Source organism: Gavia stellata, chromosome 1 (genome assembly GCF_030936135.1).
Source record: "Gavia stellata isolate bGavSte3 chromosome 1, bGavSte3.hap2, whole genome shotgun sequence".
Classification (NCBI taxonomy): Eukaryota; Metazoa; Chordata; class Aves; order Gaviiformes; family Gaviidae; genus Gavia; species Gavia stellata.
In genome coordinates, this window is record NC_082594.1 from 69,430,827 (window position 1) to 69,450,069 (window position 19,243).

General features: G+C 43.4%; 1 protein-coding gene across 4 annotated transcripts in view; it reads left to right on the plus strand.

Annotated features, from left to right (window-relative positions):
* Positions 1-19,243, plus strand: part of FHL2 (four and a half LIM domains 2) — a 44,944-nt gene that overhangs the window by 9,024 nt on the left and 16,677 nt on the right. The window contains exon 1 of one of the 4 annotated variants that reach the window (XM_059823262.1): positions 7,914-8,016. The exons of 2 other annotated variants lie outside the window; for them this stretch is intronic. The gene's annotated coding sequence lies outside the window, so the exon portion shown is untranslated. Of the gene's footprint in view, positions 1-7,913; positions 8,017-19,243 lie in introns of those variants that run through there. One more of the 4 variants, XM_059823268.1, reaches the window with a different exon arrangement.

A 19,243-nucleotide genomic window follows, 5' to 3' on the forward strand; every position in this document is an offset into this window, starting at 1 on the left:
ACCAGCAATTACTGTAAACGCTGTAGTAATTTGACATCACAGGTTCCACCCGCAGGGGCAGGAAACCCAAAAGCCTCTTCCCATCTGTCATATTCAGGGCCCCACATGGCAATCAAGCTGAATCCAGAGGAAAGGAAAGAAGCAACAGCTCCGCCGCATAGGTCTCTGCCCTATCATCGTTTAGAGTCACTGTTTCTAAAGACCACTTGCCTCTTGTCAGAGGTTGTTTCTGGATCCCAAAGCACTTCCAAAGACGTGCCACCAGGCTCCCTATTCCTATTTACAGATGAACAAACTGTGGAGCCGAGGGGTTTAGGGAATGCTCAAAGTCCAAAGAGGTGTGAGGATGGCACAGACAAACATGTTTCACTTCGGTTTCCTTAGAAGTAGAGGCACCATCTGTTCTCTAGTGAGAGGAAAGAAAGAGAAAGAATGGTTGGGAAAGTAGGGAAGGAGAAGACTACATTCAACAATAAGAATTGTTGCTTTCTACTCACTTCATTACAACTCTTCATGATTTCTTCTTCACTTGGTCAGCAGCCTGGTGAGGGCTCTCCAGGGTGGCTGGCCCACATGGCACAGACATCTGCTGTTTTGGGAAATGTTTGACTGGTTTCCTTTATCCTGCGATGGCTGTTATGGCTTCTTTTAATCCATGAGGACCTGGGATGTCTCTTCTGACAATGCTGCTTGCCCAGTGAAGGACCTGTCAATCCTGTAATGTGGTACCTCAGCTTTCCAAGCTGTTGAAAACTCAACCATCACCAAGAGGGATTTTTCTTAGCAGATACCAGTTCCTTAAAACCCTGGCTTACTCCTTGAAGCTCCCTCTGATGTGCTCTGTCCCCTCCTTCCTCAAGCACCACTACTCTTCTCCCCTGTGATCCCCTCAATTCATGCCCCACCCCTCATCACTGTCAAGAGCTGTTTGTCACCATAGCTGAGATAGAGGAAAGCAGCAGCAGGAGGGATGTAGCTGTCTTTCTGCCTGGGTCATCCATTGCAAACCACCTCTACATCTCAATTGTCCATGGAGAAAGGAGCATAGGTGCAATTACATAGACAGTGGCAGACCACATGTTGACCAGTGTCTCACTGCTACATTCCCTTTGAGATATCTTTTTCAGGAGATAGATTTCTCTGAATGAAACTGGGGGCTAACTGGATAAAAAAGGAGGTCCTGACTAACTTTAAAAACTGAACAAAATCTTTATCCAAACTGACCATAATGGTCTAAACTGCTTTCAGCTCCATCCCAGATCATGCTATCACAGAAACAGCCTTGAATTTGCGTCAGCATCATTTATCTTATCACACAGCAATATATTATCCTTCTGAGGATAACTTTTCCTATACAAAACTAGTTCTTCAGTGCTACTAAGCCATGGCACCTTTCTCTAAATTCACTGAAGGAAATTGTTTAAGACACTATGTGAAAACCATCCAAACACGTTTAAGAAAGCAAACATGGAAACATTTTTTTCCAGGTTAGATTGGAGTTTCTAAACCACTAAGATTTTCACATCATTGATTGAGGCTAAACACCCTCCCAAAAATAAAAGAAGTCTTGCATCAACACAAAGCAGACAGACATTCACTTCATGTAAGGTTCCCTATCTGCCTTGGCTGCAGGGGTTCTAGTGGATTGTCCAGAGGTTTCACAGAATCACAGAATCACAGAATCACTAAGGTTGGAAAAGACCTGTAAGATCATCAAGTCCAACCATCAACCAAAAAAAACACCACCATGCCCATTAAACCCTGTCCCACAATGCCACGTCCACACGTTCCTTGAATACCTCCAGAGAAGGTGACTCCACCACTTCCCTGGGCAGTTTATTCCAGTGTCTCACCACTCTCTCAGTAAAGAAATTTTTCCTAATATCCAGCCTGAACCTCCCCTGGTGCAACTTGAGGACATTTCCTCTTGTGCTGTCTCTCATCACTTGGGAGAAGAGACCAGCACCCACCTCTCTGCAACCTCCTTTCAGGTAATTGTAGAGAGTGATGAGGTCTCCCCTCAGCCTCCTCTTCTCCAGACTGAACAACCCCAGCTCTCTCAGCCGCTCCTCATAAGACTTGTGCTCCAGACCCCTCACCAGCTTCGTCGCCCTTCTCTGGACACGCTCCAGCACCTCAATGTCCTTCTTGTAGTGAGGGGCCCAAAACTGAACACAGGATTTGAGGTGCGGCCTCACCAGCGCCGAGTACAGGGGCACAATCACCTCCCTACTCCTGCTGGCCACACTATTTCTGATACAGGCCAGGATGCCATTGGCCTTCTTGGCCACCTGGGCACACTGCTGGCTCATCTTCATCCATCTGTCAACCAACACCCGAGGTCCTTTTCCTCTGGGCAGCTTTCCAGCCGCTCGTCCCCAAGCCTGTAGCATTGCATGGGGTTGTTGTGACCAAAGTGCAGGACCCGGCACTTGGCCTTGTTGAACCTCATACAATTGGCCTGGGCCCATTGATCCAGTCTGTCCAGATCCCTCTGCAGAGTATTCCTACCCTCGAGCAGATCAACACACCCACCCAACTTGGTGTCGTCTGAAAACTTGCTGAAGGAGCACTCAATCCCCTCATCCAGATCATCGATAAATATATTAAACAAGACCGGCCCCAAAACTGAGCCCTGGGGGACTCCGCTTGTGACCGGCCGCCAGCTGGATTTCACTCCATTCACCACAACTCTCTGGGCTCGGCCATCCAGCCAGTTTTTTACCCTGCAAAGAGTGCACCTGTCTAAGCCACGAGTCGCCAGCTTCTCCAGGAGAATACTGTGGGAGACAGTGTCGAAGGCTTTACTAGAGTCCACGTACACAAAGTCGACAGCCTTTCCCTCACCCACCAGGCGGGTCACCTGGTCATAGAAGGAGATCAGGTTGGTCAAGCAGGACATGCCTCTCATGAACCCGTGCTGGCTGGGCCTGATCCCTTGGTTGTCCTGCACATGCCCTGTGAGCGCCCTCAGGATGAACCTCTCCATAATCTTCCCTGGCACTGAGGTCAGGCTGACAGGCCTGTAGTTCCCCAGATCCTCCTTTCGGCCCTTCTTGTAGATGGGCATCACGTTGGCAATCCTCCTGTCATCCAGGACCTCCCCTGTTAACCAGGACTGTTGATAAATGATGGAGAGTGGCTTGGCAAGCTCCTCCACCATCTCCCTCAGCACCCTTGGGTGGATGCCATCAGCACCCATAGACTTGTGAGTGTCCAGGTGGCATAGCAGGTCATTAACTGCTTCCTCCTGGATCACGGGGAGTTTATTTTGCTCTCTGTCCTTGTCTTCCAGCTCAGGGAGCTGGATTCCCTGAGGATACCTGGTCTGGCTATTAGAGACTGAGGCAAAGAGGGCATTAAGTACCTCAGCCTTTTCCTCATCCTTGGGGACAATGTTCCCTCCCGCATCCAGTAAAGGATGGAGATTCTCCTTGGCTCTCTTTTTGTTGTTAATGTATTTATAGAAGCATTTTTTGTTATCCCTCACGACCGTGACGAGGTTGAGCTCTAGCTGGGCTTTCGTTTTTCTAATTCCCTCTCTGCATGACCTAACGAGGTCCTTGTACTCTTCTTCAGCTGCCTGCCCCTTCTTCCAAAGGTGATAAATTCTCTTTTTTTCCCTGAGTCCCAGCAAAAGCTCCCCGTTCAGCCAGGCCAGTCGTCTTCCCCGCCGGCTCTTCTTACAGCACATGGGGACTGCCTGCTCCTGCGCCTTCAAGATTTCCTTCTTGAAGAACGTCCAGCCTTCCTGGGCCCCTTTGCCCTTCAGAACCATCTCCCAAGGGACCTTCTCAACCAGCGTCCTGAACAGGCCAAAGTCTGCCCTCCGGAAGTCCATCGTAGTGGTATTGCTGACCCCCTCCTTACTTGGCCAAGAACTGAGAATTCTATCATTTCATGGTCGCTAAGCAGAAGACGGCCTCCGACCTTCACTTCTCCCACCAGACCCTCTCTGTTTGTAAACAGCAGGTCAAGCAGGGCACCTCCCCTGGTATACATAATTTCTTCATCAGAGTTTGTGAAACTCTGATACTTCTTACTTGCTGAGTATTCCTGCTTGAGGATCTAGTCAACTAGAGGAAGAAGGGAAGATCAGAATGTTGCAGAAAGCCTTGTGACTGGGAGACAGAATGGGGAGAGAAAATAGGCACTAAAAAAAATGTGTTTACCCTTTGCATATGCATATATTTCTCATATGCTTGGGGAAAACTACGTATCTGAGAACATCTTATGAGAATGAAATTTCAGAAAAATTTAATATTGCCTGGCTGTTATTTTAGGTTTAATGAACTAAAATGCAATGTCTTCATGAGTCTATACTGCTTCCTAAGCAGTAGTGCCAAAAATAGCAGTTGTTCTAAATGCACCCTCTCGTATTCAATAGAAGCTTGTATTATACCGGTTCCAGCATCAGAAAGGGATTTGCTGAATTCTGATAAAGTAACTTAACAGTTTCCAGGATAAAATAGTGGTGGAAGGAATCTGTCAGTAGCTTAGCCATTTTCAAACCTTAAAGTGTAGCTTTCCACCTCCCCTGCCCTCTCAGAGACATTAAATTTCTCCGTGACTCAAACTGAGGGAAATAGAAATATTCCACTTCCAGCCGTCTCTTTCTACTATTTTCCTTTGTTCGTTCTTTTCAGCCAGAAAAGGAGATAAGTGCTGAAATGATGGTTATTCCAGCATCAATCCAGTAGCTGAAGTGAGATTTCCGAAGGATTAGTAAAATCATTGAGAAGTCCTGCTATGAAAATGATACTTTTTCCATCTTGTTTGCCCTATGTGAGGTATGGCCTTCTCCACATTAGAATTAAATGTGTTAAAGCACACAGGCCACTGAAGAACAAGCAATATATGCTACCTAAATGCTACACAGATGAGAAATATATAAACCATAAGGTATGTTTCTAAATCACAGGATGGCACTGATGGTACTTGTATTTTCAACCTTAAATTCAGGCACCCTATTAGAAACATTGCCCCCTGTTTTCATTGCATTGTCTCCTCTGAAGCCTTGAAGATGGCTGATCTGTGCTGGGCTAATCAGAGAACCAATGAAGTAAAAAAAAAAAAAAAAAAAAAAAAGAAGTGTGTCACTTAAACGTTAAATTTGCCAGTGAAAAAAGCCCCTGATCTTTCTTCCCCATCTCCTTTTCCTTAATTATCATTAAGGAAAATTGGTTTTCTTCCCCGTGGTGGATTTGATGATGGTGGGAAAGAGGGTATGGAGGGTTTTGCCAATAACTGATGAATATTTACTTGTCAGATAAAAAGGTGAAGTGAGCAGGGGTGGACCGACTGAAGGAGGATGAGAAGTCAGAGGTTGCCCCTGCCATGCCTAGTAGTGTCTGTTGGAGTGCATACACCACATGATGGGATGAGGGAAGGAGCTGCCTGGTAAATCTCCCTCATCCCTTTCTCAGCTCCATGCAGTCTTGATGTGGCTGCTGAGCATCAAGTCCCATAGTGAGCCCACAGATCACCAGGTTTTAAATTGGCAGAGGTTCTTCCGCCTTCAAGGAGTCAGAGATATTAGTTTAAATCACACAAAAATGATCTTATCTTCCTAAAGTCAACCCATGACCTTTAACAGTTAAACTAAACCATTTCAGCTGGAGCCAGTATATATTTTAACTTGTAATCGTGGAAAACACTTGTATTGTATTCCAGCAAATCACATCAAAAAAATCTCTGATAGAGCTGCTTCAGTGGCTGTAAATGGACAGATAAGGAAATGAAAATATCATGGAAATTGAAAAAATCAAATAACACATATGGAATATTTGTTTTAGAAAGGTTTGGAAATAAACCTACTCAATAGCCCAAATCTAATCACCTTCAGGGCCCATTTTTCTTTACATGTACTTCTAAATCAGAGCTAAGAACTGCAACTAAGATGGAAATTAATGATTATTGTTGGCACTGTGCAATGGTTTAATCTAAAAGAAAGAATGATGATGATGATGATGATGATGATGATGATGATGATGATGATGATGATGCACTAACTAGTCCTTTGTAAATTTGCTAACAACTCACACAAGAGTTTGGCTGTCCTGAGCTCTATATTTACAGACAATGAAACTAAAGGACAGAAAGATACAATGTCTTGTCCAAGGGCATCCAGCAAGCCAGTGATGGGGCTGGAAACCCAACCAGCCGCTCTCCCAAGATGTAGGTGCAGCTCCATGGTAGCTCAAGGGCCCACTGAAAATTGCCTACTATCTGGTTTAACTCATCTTCCAGTGCCAGTGCAAATGCAAGGGAGGAGCCAGGGATGTGTGGCTGAGGAGTGCAGCAACTTTGATTTAAATAAGCTTTAATTGCCATAGAATCAAATTCCTTAATCCCGTATGTCCATGGTCAGTCCTCCAGGGCACAATGCCTGTGTTTTGAAAACGCAACTGCAAAGGCTGCACCAACAGACAGATGGACCCATGGGCATTCCTGGTCATCAAAATAACTCACATCTGTAAAGAATGTTTTGCTCCTTACAGAAGAACTAGGAATGGCCCTTTCCCACCATTTTATTCTGTCTGTGCTTTTGTAGACTTTGAGTAGAGCTGAGACTGACATTTCATCCCCATTCCAAATCTGACTACTATTCGGGCGCACAAGAGGATGGTAAGTACAGGTCAGGATTCTGGCATAAGTTTGTTTTGCAGGAGAAACCCTTAGCCAACCCATATGCACACCTGCAGCACCGCCCAAACACCACCACTCAGTGTCCAATGCAAAAGGACATTGGACTACCTTGCGTCATCTGCATGCAAAACAACAGCAACACTGTCTCAGGTTAATGGGCTTTACCTTTTTGTCCTACTGGTTTCTCTTAAGGTTGAAAGCATTCAAATTAAAGCACCTCCCTTTGGCAAGCACCAGTCATTACTGAAGTATTACCCTGAATTTCCTCCCCACCCTACCCCTTTAATGGCAGAGAGCAGACATCTCCCATGTGTTCCTGATCCAAATTCTTCCCTCTGGGAGGTTTCCCAGGACCCTCACTGTTTTGATTAACAGAATGTGTTTCTGCTCGAATGGTTGATAGATGAAATTGGATTTTGTAGCAGAAAAATTAGTTCCTGGTTATAGGAGGATTAATGGTTCCCCCTCTCTTTAACACGTGCCCACTGGCAGGGCTCTCCGCTGGGTCCTGAGCATGTGCTGAGACAATCTGTTCCTTTGGCTTTCTCTTACACAAGAGGGTTTTTTGGTTTCATTAGTTTCCCCTGTTTTTCTTCCTTTTCCTCCTCACTATGGGGGAACTTGGAAAGAAAGAAGGGTGGAGAGAAACAAGAATGGGCTCTGAATGCTCGTAAAGACATGCCTGCACGCTTGCTCCTCAGAAAAATGTGCACCTCTCCACGAAGGAGAAGAGAGACAGCTTGTTTCACTCTTCTCTGAGCAAGGCACTAAGTTGCAGAAGACAAAACAGCCAAAGCAAATGAAGCCTCATACCAATTTTAGCCAAATACTTTATTCTCTCAGCCAGGTGAAGAGCCTCACAAATGTTTGGTTTTGAGTTGCTGTAAAACCTTTCCTTCTGTAAAGCGCGATCCCTCGGATTTAGCAAAGCTACGTTATTAATGAGCATCAGGGGTTTAGAGAAACAAAGGCTGGAGGAGGGGAGCGGGAGCCTTATTTCAGGAAGGGGGCCAAGAAAGACAAGATGTTTCGGAGGGGGAAGTATCGACACCCTTGGAAAAGAGAAAGTGTCGAATGCCAGCTGCAGAGCGCCTAAAAGAATGAGTGTCTCCGATGCTTTTGTCTCCTTATATGGTAAAATGATAGAGAGGGGTTTCACTAGGCTGGGGAAGGCAGCAGCCTCTTTCCACACAACACTGACTGCAGAGCTGAAATCGGAAGAGCCGCTCTTGGCAGGCAGCAGAAAGCCCCGGCTAGCTGTACGGCTCTCCTCTGCAAGCAGGCCGGTGTGCTCTTTGCACATTTGTTAATGGATGTGACCCCCTGTCCCTGGTCCAGGAGGTGACATTAACTGCCCGCTACTGCTCTGTAAGTAAATATCCCTTTTTTTCCCCTCCCTCCCCACTACCCACGGACTATATCTTTGAAGGTGTCGCTTTAAACAAAGGGTGCAGAGAGGAGGAGAGGGTTGTTTAATGCCCCAGTGGGTTGTTGGGTAAGGATGCTAGGAGAGAGATTGCCGGTCCCCCTTTCTCCTGAGCACACAGCGAGGGGTGTGAAAAGGAGAAAAAGACAAATTTCTTATCAGAGCAATTACTGCTGCGTGTCCATCCGTACAGTGACACATCAGTGAGCTGATGAGGTGCTGGGTCATTTCATGTGTAACTATTTTTAATGACTGTGTTGTCCTGCGTGTGTAATCCACTGGGGAGGTGATAAAAAGTAGAAGCTGGGTCTTAGATTCCTTACACCTCTGTGCACACTCCTGCTGCCCAGCTCAACAAAGGAGGATTTTTGCACTGGAGCAAGAGCAGATGCACATGAAACAAAGGTAGCCTTTCCTTTTTGCAGACAAACGCTGTGGATAGATTGTGTATGGGAAAAACAGGGAGCCATCAGCATCATATTTCTTCTTTTTACGCGGAGAGAATAAATTAGAACACAAATCCCAGTTAATAGCTCTGAATTCCTTCTTTTCGTGCTTCTCTCTGTGTGCATGTGTGAGCAGCCACAATAACCCAGGTCCTTAATGTATGCTGTCTAACATGGATTTCTCTGTGTACATAATAAAGGAAATACTAACTTTCATTGTCTGCATTAATGGCTGTTCTAAACTTTCTGCTTCTCTAAAGGGATACGGCTTTCATTTAGTTCACCAGATACCTGCATATTTCAGCTTTGCTGTGCACAGAGACACACACTTAGTCACAAGAAAGCAAACCTTATAAAATACATATACCAGCAGCAGTCAGTCGGTCTGTTATTGTTACTCCCCTGATTCCTATCTAGAGGTACATTAACTAAGATAGCCGATTGCTGATTGCTGATTGGCACTGAGATTGCCACAGTCGGTAGTTATAACATTTATTGTTGGCTATACATATTTGTACACTATCTTAAGTAGGAATTTTCCTAGAAGCGACCAACAGAATGTTGCGTGTTACTAGCTATTCACATGCATCTGGATGTGAAGGAATGCTGTAACTAAGGTTGCCATTCAGTTTCTGCTATGAACCTTATTTTCATCAGTTCATAAATTTATGGGACTCCCTGCTTTCTGACTAAAATCTTCTGTGCTTTTTATCAGCCAGATGGTAAACTTTTAAAATCATTGCTTCAGGCATTGGGATTTGGAAGGCAGAAACATAATCTATTTTTTTTTAATGTTATAAAATGTCTGTCTGTTTTCTGTCCCAGTATGTATAACTGGGAAAGGATGCACTCTAAAGGGTGCTCTGTCAATAGAGACTGTGTATATTCTTGACCACATTTGGAGAAAATTTAAAAAAAAAGGATATAAGCTACTATATTTATTGAAAACTCAGTTCCTAACACTGCCATAGTGGCACTACTGTATCCAAAATCTTACCAGAGCACCAATAAAACTATCTTTTACCCTAGCCATAACATAGATGATGAGCTTTGGCTTCTGAGCCAACACATGGTTGTGGTGAGCGAGGCAGCTGAAAGGACACAAACCGCTCTTTCTGAGAAATCCTATTTGTGAAAGTTACCTGGGGTTCCCACCAGACATCTCCATCTGACTAGCAGGCCTGAGGTTGGGGGATGGACCAGTTCTTGAGGTCTTTTGAGAAAGCTTTGAAGATCCCAAGATGGCAGAAGTGCTAATAAACTTATTTTTGGTTGTCACCATTCTGCCAATCGTGCTGCCAGGGGAATCAGCAGTGCTACACATGAAAGCACCAAGTAGTCACTTCCAGGTGGCTGGAATTTATAGCAAAATATTACTAATTTTTGTGAGATCACTGTTACCACATAGCAGCGGCTATACTGTGTCAGATATTGTTTGTATATGCAAAGCTTCTGCCATGAAGAGCGTGTAATGGTGATTCCCAGCTAAAGTACTCAGGTACAGATAAGGCCTTGTTTCCTACCTACGATTATATGGTTTCTTAAGAAAGTCTAGGGAAGCCCTTTCCCTGAAATCACATCTTTCCTGTCCATGCAGACATCAGCACTCCCAGTTGGCACACTTTGCATTAGAAAAAAAATCAGACGGCTCCTTCAATCACACACAACACAGTCCTCCAGGATCCCATCATGCTCTAAACATCAGAAGCCAACAAAACAAAAAAAGTTGGTGACAAAGTACAACTCCTGCAATTGTAAGGGCTGGTGACAGTTTCTGCTGCATTGCACTGCAAATTCAAGCTTTCATCCCAAAAGAAAGGGATGAGTAGGGCTGTAAAGACCTATATTCACGTGAGTGACTCCTGGCTCAGTTCTCCAGGGCGTTGAGCCCTGAGTCTAAGACCCAAGCAATGTCTTACCTGCTGATGTCCTCACCTCCTTGTCTCACCTCACAGGGGTTGGGACATTCAGAATTAAGGGAGGGTCGGATAAATGTTAACACCATCAGCCAGAAGAAATGGCTTCTCCTCCATGAAAATCAGGCTGAAAACTGAAGTAATGCCTGTTGCTGCTGGCCAACATGCTGCCGCTCTTTCAATGTCCCCACAGACTAGTTACATGCAGGTCTGAGGCTCATTCATGTTTCTCGTACGGATAAATTGGTCCTGAGCATCTTCAGAGAAACTCTGGATGGTGTAGTGTTGTAGGCAGTCACCTTCTCTCACTTGGGTACCGCTTCAGAGGCTGGGGATCTCATAATTTGCATTTTTAGACTGATTAATTCTAATTGTGTAATTTTAATGTTTCATTTACATAGGCACAGTTATTTGTGATGCAGATTGACCCCAAGTGAGGGTGTGAAGTGGCAGGGTAATGACAGGTTTCATGGAAGTAAATCTTGGATACATTGACAGCCACTGAAGCATTAACATTTCAACAATACTAATTAGCTATATATAGAGAAAGAGTTTGATTAAAAACCACTAGAGGCTTCTTTTAAGGCTGAACATCAAAATACTCATGTCAGGTGAAAAAGTTACAGTCCTAATTTTGTTCCTTTTCACATAGCCTTCTATAGTATATTGGATAATATTAACTAGGATGCTAAATGGCTACTGTACATAGAGTAATATGCTGTAAGAGGAATGACACTGACATAAGAGTATCCATCTCTCCCTTTCACAACAAATTTTCAACTTTAAAGTTGCAAATATATCAACCACAGCAGAGCAAGGCCTAAGGTTGCACTTTTGGTGGTGGGAGGTGGTCCTAGACACTTGGCAAGCACAGTCACGAGGGCTCAAAACCCACCATTCTTTACTTGATCTTGCATAATAAAAGTAGCGAGTTGCATAAAACCATAAAATACCTGTAAGCATTTACCTAGCTGTATTTTGTCATTTCTCTGAAGCACTCTTGAGATTTAGACCAAAAGTATCTTCAGAGACCAGGATCCCACCTTTGATTAATTCCCCCCCTCCATGCTATGCCACGCATCTCTCCATGGTGGACCCACCAAAAAAAAAAGCCTATGTCCATGTCCCCAGGCTCTCTGTGCCTTTCTGTGCTGGCTCCCGCATCTCTCATACACCACAGGTACTTTGACTCTACATTAATAGCTGATCTCTTTGCTTTGTGTGTCCAGTCTCCAGCCCCAAACCCCAGCAAACAAACTGGACCAAACTGGTTTCACCCAGGTGTAATCAGTCTGTTTTGCTAAGGTGTGCCCAGATGAATGGATACCTCTAAGGTTTACGTAGCCTCCTTTGCCATGTTTTGGGAAGCCAATGGCACAGCAGTTGAGCAGAGAAGTATGGATGCCTCACAGCCCTGAGGCATTTACTGCTGCATTAGTTTTATATGGTAGCTGAAAGACGTACATTATCTGATCCTCCACATCACCACGCATGCCAGTTTTCTTAGACAGAAAGGGGCTTTGTGGTCTTGCCTCTGTAAACAGAACCAGACAGAGAGACCCAGAGCTGTTCTGCTAGAGGCCAGGACAAATAACAAAGCATTCTTTCTCCATAGGGTCCTCCCAGTTTTGCTTCTATCCTTTCTAGAAAGAAGGAAACATAGAATATTTGGGACACTGTTCGGGTTTTGTGCCCTGGATAGTAGTACACAGGATTTCAAAAATATAGGAGAATTCGGAAATGTCACTGCATGGTAGCACGTGGCCTTTTCCGGATATTTTTATCTTAGGGTTTAATTTCACTAAGATTAGCAGTGTTCTTGTCAATAAGAGAAAGCAATGCTTTTCTGGAAAAACAAACCTCCATTGGAGTTTAATGGCTGCAGTCATTTAGCTTATACATTATTACTGTAGGGTAGGGCCAGAGATAACAATTGGTTTTATTAATCTTATACTATTTTTCTCCTCTATCGTTTTCTGTTATCTGCTTAAATACCCTTATTAGAATTACGATTTTCTATGCTTAAGTAATATCAAGTATTGGATCTTTCTCTTTGAGTAAGCCTTTGCTTATTCTGCAAGACAAAGGAGGAAGACAGCAGTTTCAAAAGGCTTTAAAATAGAAAATAAGAGGAAGCCTTTCCGCTTGAACTGTGCTCTTCCTTGCTATGGTAGATTTAAGAGTCATGCTCCGTGTTATTTCAATAGGCTCCTTTTGTAATAGAAATGTATGCAGGAATGTTGGTAAGACCATACATCCTCCAGTCATTTCAATATCAACCTCAGATAATCATAGTGTAAATCCTGTGGGGTACACTTTCAAAGTGTCAGTGCTCAGTTCTTCTGTGGCGTCTGTAGTTACTACCACTGGTGCTTACTCTACCACTGCTGGAGTGGCTCTAAACTGAGCAGATCCTTATTGACTGCCAAACACAACAAACCACACAGAAACCACAACTGGAGCGTTCCTTCTCCGCTACTATAACTGGGATTACTTTAGCCAGGCGCATGAAGAACCTTACCACACAAGAAACATTTTCTAGGGTTTTTTTATTAGTAGTAGTATGTTAAGGAAAACAGTCTTAAATTGCAGACTATCCACTTTCCAATTCATGATAGGCTGACTGTGCAATCCAGACAGGAACCAGGTATGCTTTGGTTATCTGCACATGTTAATGCAGTCTGTCTGCTCAGAAAATTGCTCTAAAGTACTTAAAAAGAGACATTGGAATGTTACACCATAGGCAAAATAAGTCAGCCATGTACAAGGAAGTTGAGTCGCTGGAAAAACCTAACCGTGATTCTGAAGAATGCTTTAAGGTAACTTTAAAAAGCCCGTTAAAAACTAAACATTTTTTTAAATAGCTTTTAATATTTAGCATGTATATAGAAAGACCTGAGTGGAATATTTAGGAAGAGGTTTCTTTACTTGGGTTGATTTTTATTGGTTTTTATTATTACCATTATTTTCAAATATCAAACCAGGTTTTCCTGGCTTTTGCTGGGGGGCTTCTATGAGATCTTTGAATATCTACTCTGAGCTTAAACCTTCAGAAGCAGCAATGAACACCTCTGTAATTAGATACATCTAATATCCTAACCTTGATGTGGACACTGGTAAAGCCACCTGGGCTTGTTAACAGGGCTGTTCTGAGAAAGCAATGGCATATTATGTTATAAGGCCTTGATTTCTTGAAGACAGGGTGCCAAATTCTTTTGATGGGCTTACTACAGCATTGTTCTTCTATAGTAGCAGCAAGAGAAAAGGGCTTCCACTTCCTTCTCGACTTAAAAAATTGGAGTGTGCAGCCACATCTGTCTAAGCATCCTTGTCTTACTTACAAGCTTAGCACAAACTCCAGATCATGGGGTACAGGGATACCTGCCAACTTGTCCCCTATGGTAATCATGACTCCCCTTTTTAAGAACCTACACAAAGATGATGGTATGAAGAACAGTCGTAGTAATAAGCTTCAGCATCTCAATAACCTTGCAAAAGTATTTTCCTTTTCTTCTCTTTAATCAAGAAATACACCTTCACACAGTGATAACCCAGTAGCCACTGGCAGGGACAGAGGGCCTATGGAAGGAGAAGAGTAGCTGGCTCAGCTTTCTGCAGGATGAGCTGTGCCTCACTTGCCTCTCAGCACCTTGTTAGCTTTTGCATTGGCCATCTTTAGCGTAAGGAAGCAAATGTCCCTCTGTGGCCCATGGAGGGAGGCGGCTGTTCTGTATCAGCTGGCTTGGCTCGCCATGGCCAAGAGCCCGCTGCTGGAGGGTCAGGGACCCAAGCAACTCGAAGAGGCAGCACCTGCCCTGTGGCCAGCCAGAGCTCCAAGCACTCAGGTTCCCTTTGCTCTCCCTCTGCTCCCTCATAACAGTGTCTGTGGGCATTCATCCCATGAAGCAGAGCATAAGCTACACCTGACCAGCCAAAGAAAGGGCACTACCACTCCTTAATGTGTTTTAGTAAATGTAAATACACAAGATTGCTTTGGGTGTCCATGATGTGCATCTACACCAGCTAACTTCCACACGCTGAAGTTCAGGTGGATTCTGACTGTATGTAACCTTTTTTTCCCTCCCCTCTTGTCAGTGCTACTAGAAAATGGTCGTTTCTCCTTTTCCTAAAGTAAATTAAAAAGAAATAAAATTAGCTTTCTCCCCTCTCCCCTTGCATGGCATTATGGCCTGGTTTGGAAAAATGATTAGCTCTTAGAAGAGTGGCTTGCAGTTGCTGCAACGAGGTGATAGATAATGAATGTGGCAATAGCTGCTAAGTTACAGGAAAATAATCACCTCTTGCCAGAAAGACCAGCATAGTTTGAACTGCTAGTTCATAGTTGCAAAGGATATCATAAATCTTTGCATTTTAGCCTTTGGAACATTAACATAAATTGTTTCCAAATGCTCTAGACCTGCATGGCTTGTGTCACTGGAGTTGCCAGACACAAATCTTCCTTTCTCAGGGGTAGGAAAATAAACAGATAGAAAATTCTCCATGTGCACAGTTCTTCTGGAAAAAAGTCCAGTGGGAGAACTGTGTGTACATCTTGGAGGAAGATGGGTGTCTCCAAAGACCTTTTATATCCTGCGCAGGTGGCTAAAAGAACATCCTACTCCAGAGGCACAAGGTAGGGCCCCAGCCCTATTGATCTAACTGAGGTCAATAACAAGTCCCCCTTTGGCATCTACAGGGACTCAATTCTGTGTCTCCAGATACTGTTACAACAAGAGATCAGAGCTTCACTTCACTGAATAAACTAAACAACTCCTACATTTTTCAGTTTCCATTGGCTTCTTTCTCTCTCGTGTGTGTGCATCTGCACCTCTCAGTGTTCAACACCCCCTAAGAGGAGTTGAAATAAGAGATGCACAGAACATCTCTTACTAGGCTTGCAGACATAGCTGAAAAAGCAGGCAAGGTCTGGGGCACCTAGTCCCCTTTTCCAGAGTCAATAGTGTGATGGGGTGGGGGAACACTGGATGATTTCTTAATGACATTATAAGCCCTAATTTTTATCAGGTAATATGATAACTTTAAGAATTACTGCTAGTAAAATGAGACTGTTTGAGCAAACAGGGGAAGAAGAGGAAAGAAGCGTAGTTTTTAAGTCAGTCTACTAACTTTTTGGTAATTTTCATGCCAGTTCTTACTTCCTGGAAGACACAATGTGGGTAGTGCTAACATTTGGCATAAGCTGTTACTTCTCTTCTGGGCATGCAATTCAAAGCTCTTTTCCTTTTGAGATATATTTATTATGTCTAATGTTGTAGGAGGAAGACTGTATGGCAGAAAAATCAGTTTCTCCTGCATGATAATGTTGAAAGCAATCTGAAAAAGCATAAGTATAAAATGACTACTATGATAAAATCTAAAGACCTTGTACCGCAAAGAGGTATAATGAAGATGAGCTTCTGGCCCACAAAGCTTTACAGTCAACAAGTATCAAACACAAAAGAAAGAAATAGATCAATGGCAAGGAGGTTGAATTGCAATTTGTGTCCATCCACAACTGTGAAAGCCTTTTGTTTTTTTTTCTTAAAGCCCAAAGCAGCGCATAAAATCTGCGCTAAGCTGAGTACGATTTTTGTATATGACAGGAACCAATGGACTGGCGATGTAGAGGACAATGTGCCTCAAGTGACAGGCAAAAACATTGCTCAGTATGATTTCGCATTTCTTGTTTGTAAGACAATGGTGAAATGGTTTGTTTGATATTCCTGCTAGTTCTTCAGTAGATAGCTCTCCAGAGAAGAAAAAAGCTGTCAAATATCCTCAAAATATCACACAGTAGATCGTGAGATCGAATCCAAGGGCCCGATCTAAACAGTCTGGAATTTGGGATGCTTCACCCTGAATTCCAGCTTTCTGAATGAAACCACATGAAGCTGAATTCCTAACTTTAAGAGATATTGGATCTGAAATTAGTGCCAGATCCAATAAAAGATTCATGCAACTAAAACCAAAATGCAGATCTTGGAAACTTTCCTTTCTTGTCTTTTAATTTCTCAGATCTGTGTCTTGAACCCCACCCAGAGCTGCCCCTTCAGTGTCTTCATAGAGCAGAGTTTACCCTTAAATCTGTTTGGGACACAGAAATCAGGTTCTGCCTCTCCCTGCTCAGGGTGAGGAGGACAATCCACTGTGACAATCTTAGAGCACATTTAACAAAACTAGATCCCTTTCAGGATAGGGAGAAAAATGCCCAAGTATTTTCTAAAATAGTGGCAATGGCTATTCTATTAAATAAAGTTTGCCTCTGCTCCTGTGCAAAGCACCCAGAAAATAATACAGCACTCAAGAAGAAACCTTCCGTGACCAAGAAAGTGGAACATCCACCTCTGAGTCCTTCTTTCAGTCACAAACCACTTCTATATTTTACATTTAGCAGCTTTGGATGAAGGACAAAAATTATATAAACCTGTAAAGGAATCACACTTTATGTTTTTTGCTTTTACACACCTTGACTGCAGAGAAATTTTTCACTCTTTGGTACTACACATCTACTTCTAATTCAGGGCTAGAAAGAACTAATCTGAAGAAAGGTGAAAATGCAAGTTCATAAATGCTCACACTTTAACTTAGTAATAATACAAATTATCTGTGCAACCATATCCTATCATTTGGAAAAAATATCTAATAAAGTCTGGTAAAAAGTACAGATTTCTGTCCTAATACAGACTATTTGGACAAAGCTATCACTCCTCTCAGACTCAGTCATACAAACACATACCAGTTTATACTGGTCTGACTCCATTCATCTTGCTGAAATTACTCCTTGAAGGAAATTAAGTCCTCTCTAGTTCTTCCATGGGAAAGTACAAATGTCTTACGTAGGTTGGGGTGCAAACAGGCTTAAAACAGAGGTGAAAATAAATCCACCATCACCTTTTAAGTGTTGTGGTAAAGACTGCATCTCTGCTTCAAGAGGAGACTAACTTGGTGGAAGCAGTTATTTAAGAAAGGTCACTCTGTACCAGCCCTGTTCTCCTTCCTTACACTTTCTTTGCTAGCCACTGCTGTTGGAGACAGGCTAGAGGGGAACGTTTGGTAGTCGTTGCACTTCTCTCTCCAGCGTAAGTCTTCTTACTTTCTGTCTTTTTGTTATCAGTCCCTATGTTGTTCTCTATTCCTTACAGACCAAGAGCATCTAACATACTCCTAGCTCCCCTTTGGGATAAGAAAGTTAATTAGTTCCTAGAGCATCTGTAGGGTCAAAGCAGCTGGACTGCTACTCCTTCTGGGTTGTCAGTAGCACAGATGAACAGCTGTCAGGATTTTTCTTCCAAGCACATTTTGGGGTTTGGTAGTTTGTCTCTCTTTCTTCTTTAGTAGTTACTTGGAGTTCAAAAGACTCCCCAGCAGCTGAGCCATCACTTACCTAATTCACACATATAAAAGCTCTTGCCCCTTAGTCTGCGCTAGTCACCACATAATGCAGCAGTTGAACAAGCATTAAAAAAAAGGCAAAAAAAAAAAAAAGCTTTCTAGCCATCAAAACAAACTTTGCCCATTCAGACTGCCCTAAAACCTTAATCAAACCCCAACTATGGGGAATAAAGGATAATAACAAAATCTGAAATCCAGAAGGAGAACTCAGGACTTCAAAATGCCCTAAGGGTGCCTCCCACAACGAGGAGAGGACAAACTCCAGAATCAAGCAACCTGTGCCAAGAACACTAAGCAAGTAACAACTTTTTGTTTCAAACTGAGAGCTGAAGTTGGCAAAAGGACTGCAGCTGCTGTGAATGTCACTTGTGTGTGAAAGACAGAGGTAGCCATTTAAACCATTAGTACCCAAAGCATTTAAGGCTTTATAGATCAAACTTGGCTTAAAGAGGAGATCAGGACTAGCAGGCAGTGAAGACCGTGCAGTCCAGGTGGAATGTGCTTTCTGCCTGGGAAATTCCCCTTCCTAAGCAGGAAGCTATGCCCTGCTCCAGCTGTAACCTCCAAACACGTTTCAGGTGCAACACACGCTGCAAGCCTCAGGTTAAGAAAGAAGCTGATGACTCCAATGAAACCCAAAATAAATTGTCCCAGGCAATAATGAACACTCATGCAAGTAATCAAAGGCATTTGTGTCATTGATGCTTGTGTGTGCATCCAGAAAATCCTGGAGACATAACAAGATCTGAGGAGCAAACAGCAGTTTTCCCTAATTGGGACAAGCTGATACATCATTTGTAGTTTCTTCTACTTGCATTTCCCCTTCCATAATCACTGTTTGACATTTGCCTGAACCAGGGCAGCTAGCTCCCCTTTGCGTCCCAGTACACTACAGCTGTTGGATAACTCATTCAACTGCATCAGAGAAGAAGCAGATATACAATCACCAACCCCACATCTCCTGCTGTTAACAGTGCCCATAGTCCCATGCATGAGCAGAGACGGAGGGTTAGTGACTCGCTGCAGGGCAATGATTGCCAGGCATTGGCTCACTGTAGAATGTTGAGAAGGAAGGAACAGAAGCACGTAACAGTGGTGCCCAATAGCCTGTGCATGACTAAAGTCCACCAGCAACGCAAAACTTTGTCTTGCATTGTTCCTCCTTCTGAAGATTACCTGGCTCATCCTCTTATTGTACTTGGCTCCCTCCATCCCCTACAGAGACAGCTTCTTGCTTTGGACCTTTTGGTCAAACTTACTTTATATTCCTTAAGCATCCCCATGTGAATTCTTCACACTTGGGATTTACTCATATTACTCTCTCTGGTCTCTAACGCTAGCTCTGGTCAAAGACAGGTCAGTGGATGGCTAAAATACATAGGCTACTGTCTTTACCCAGCACTGTAAAATTTGTA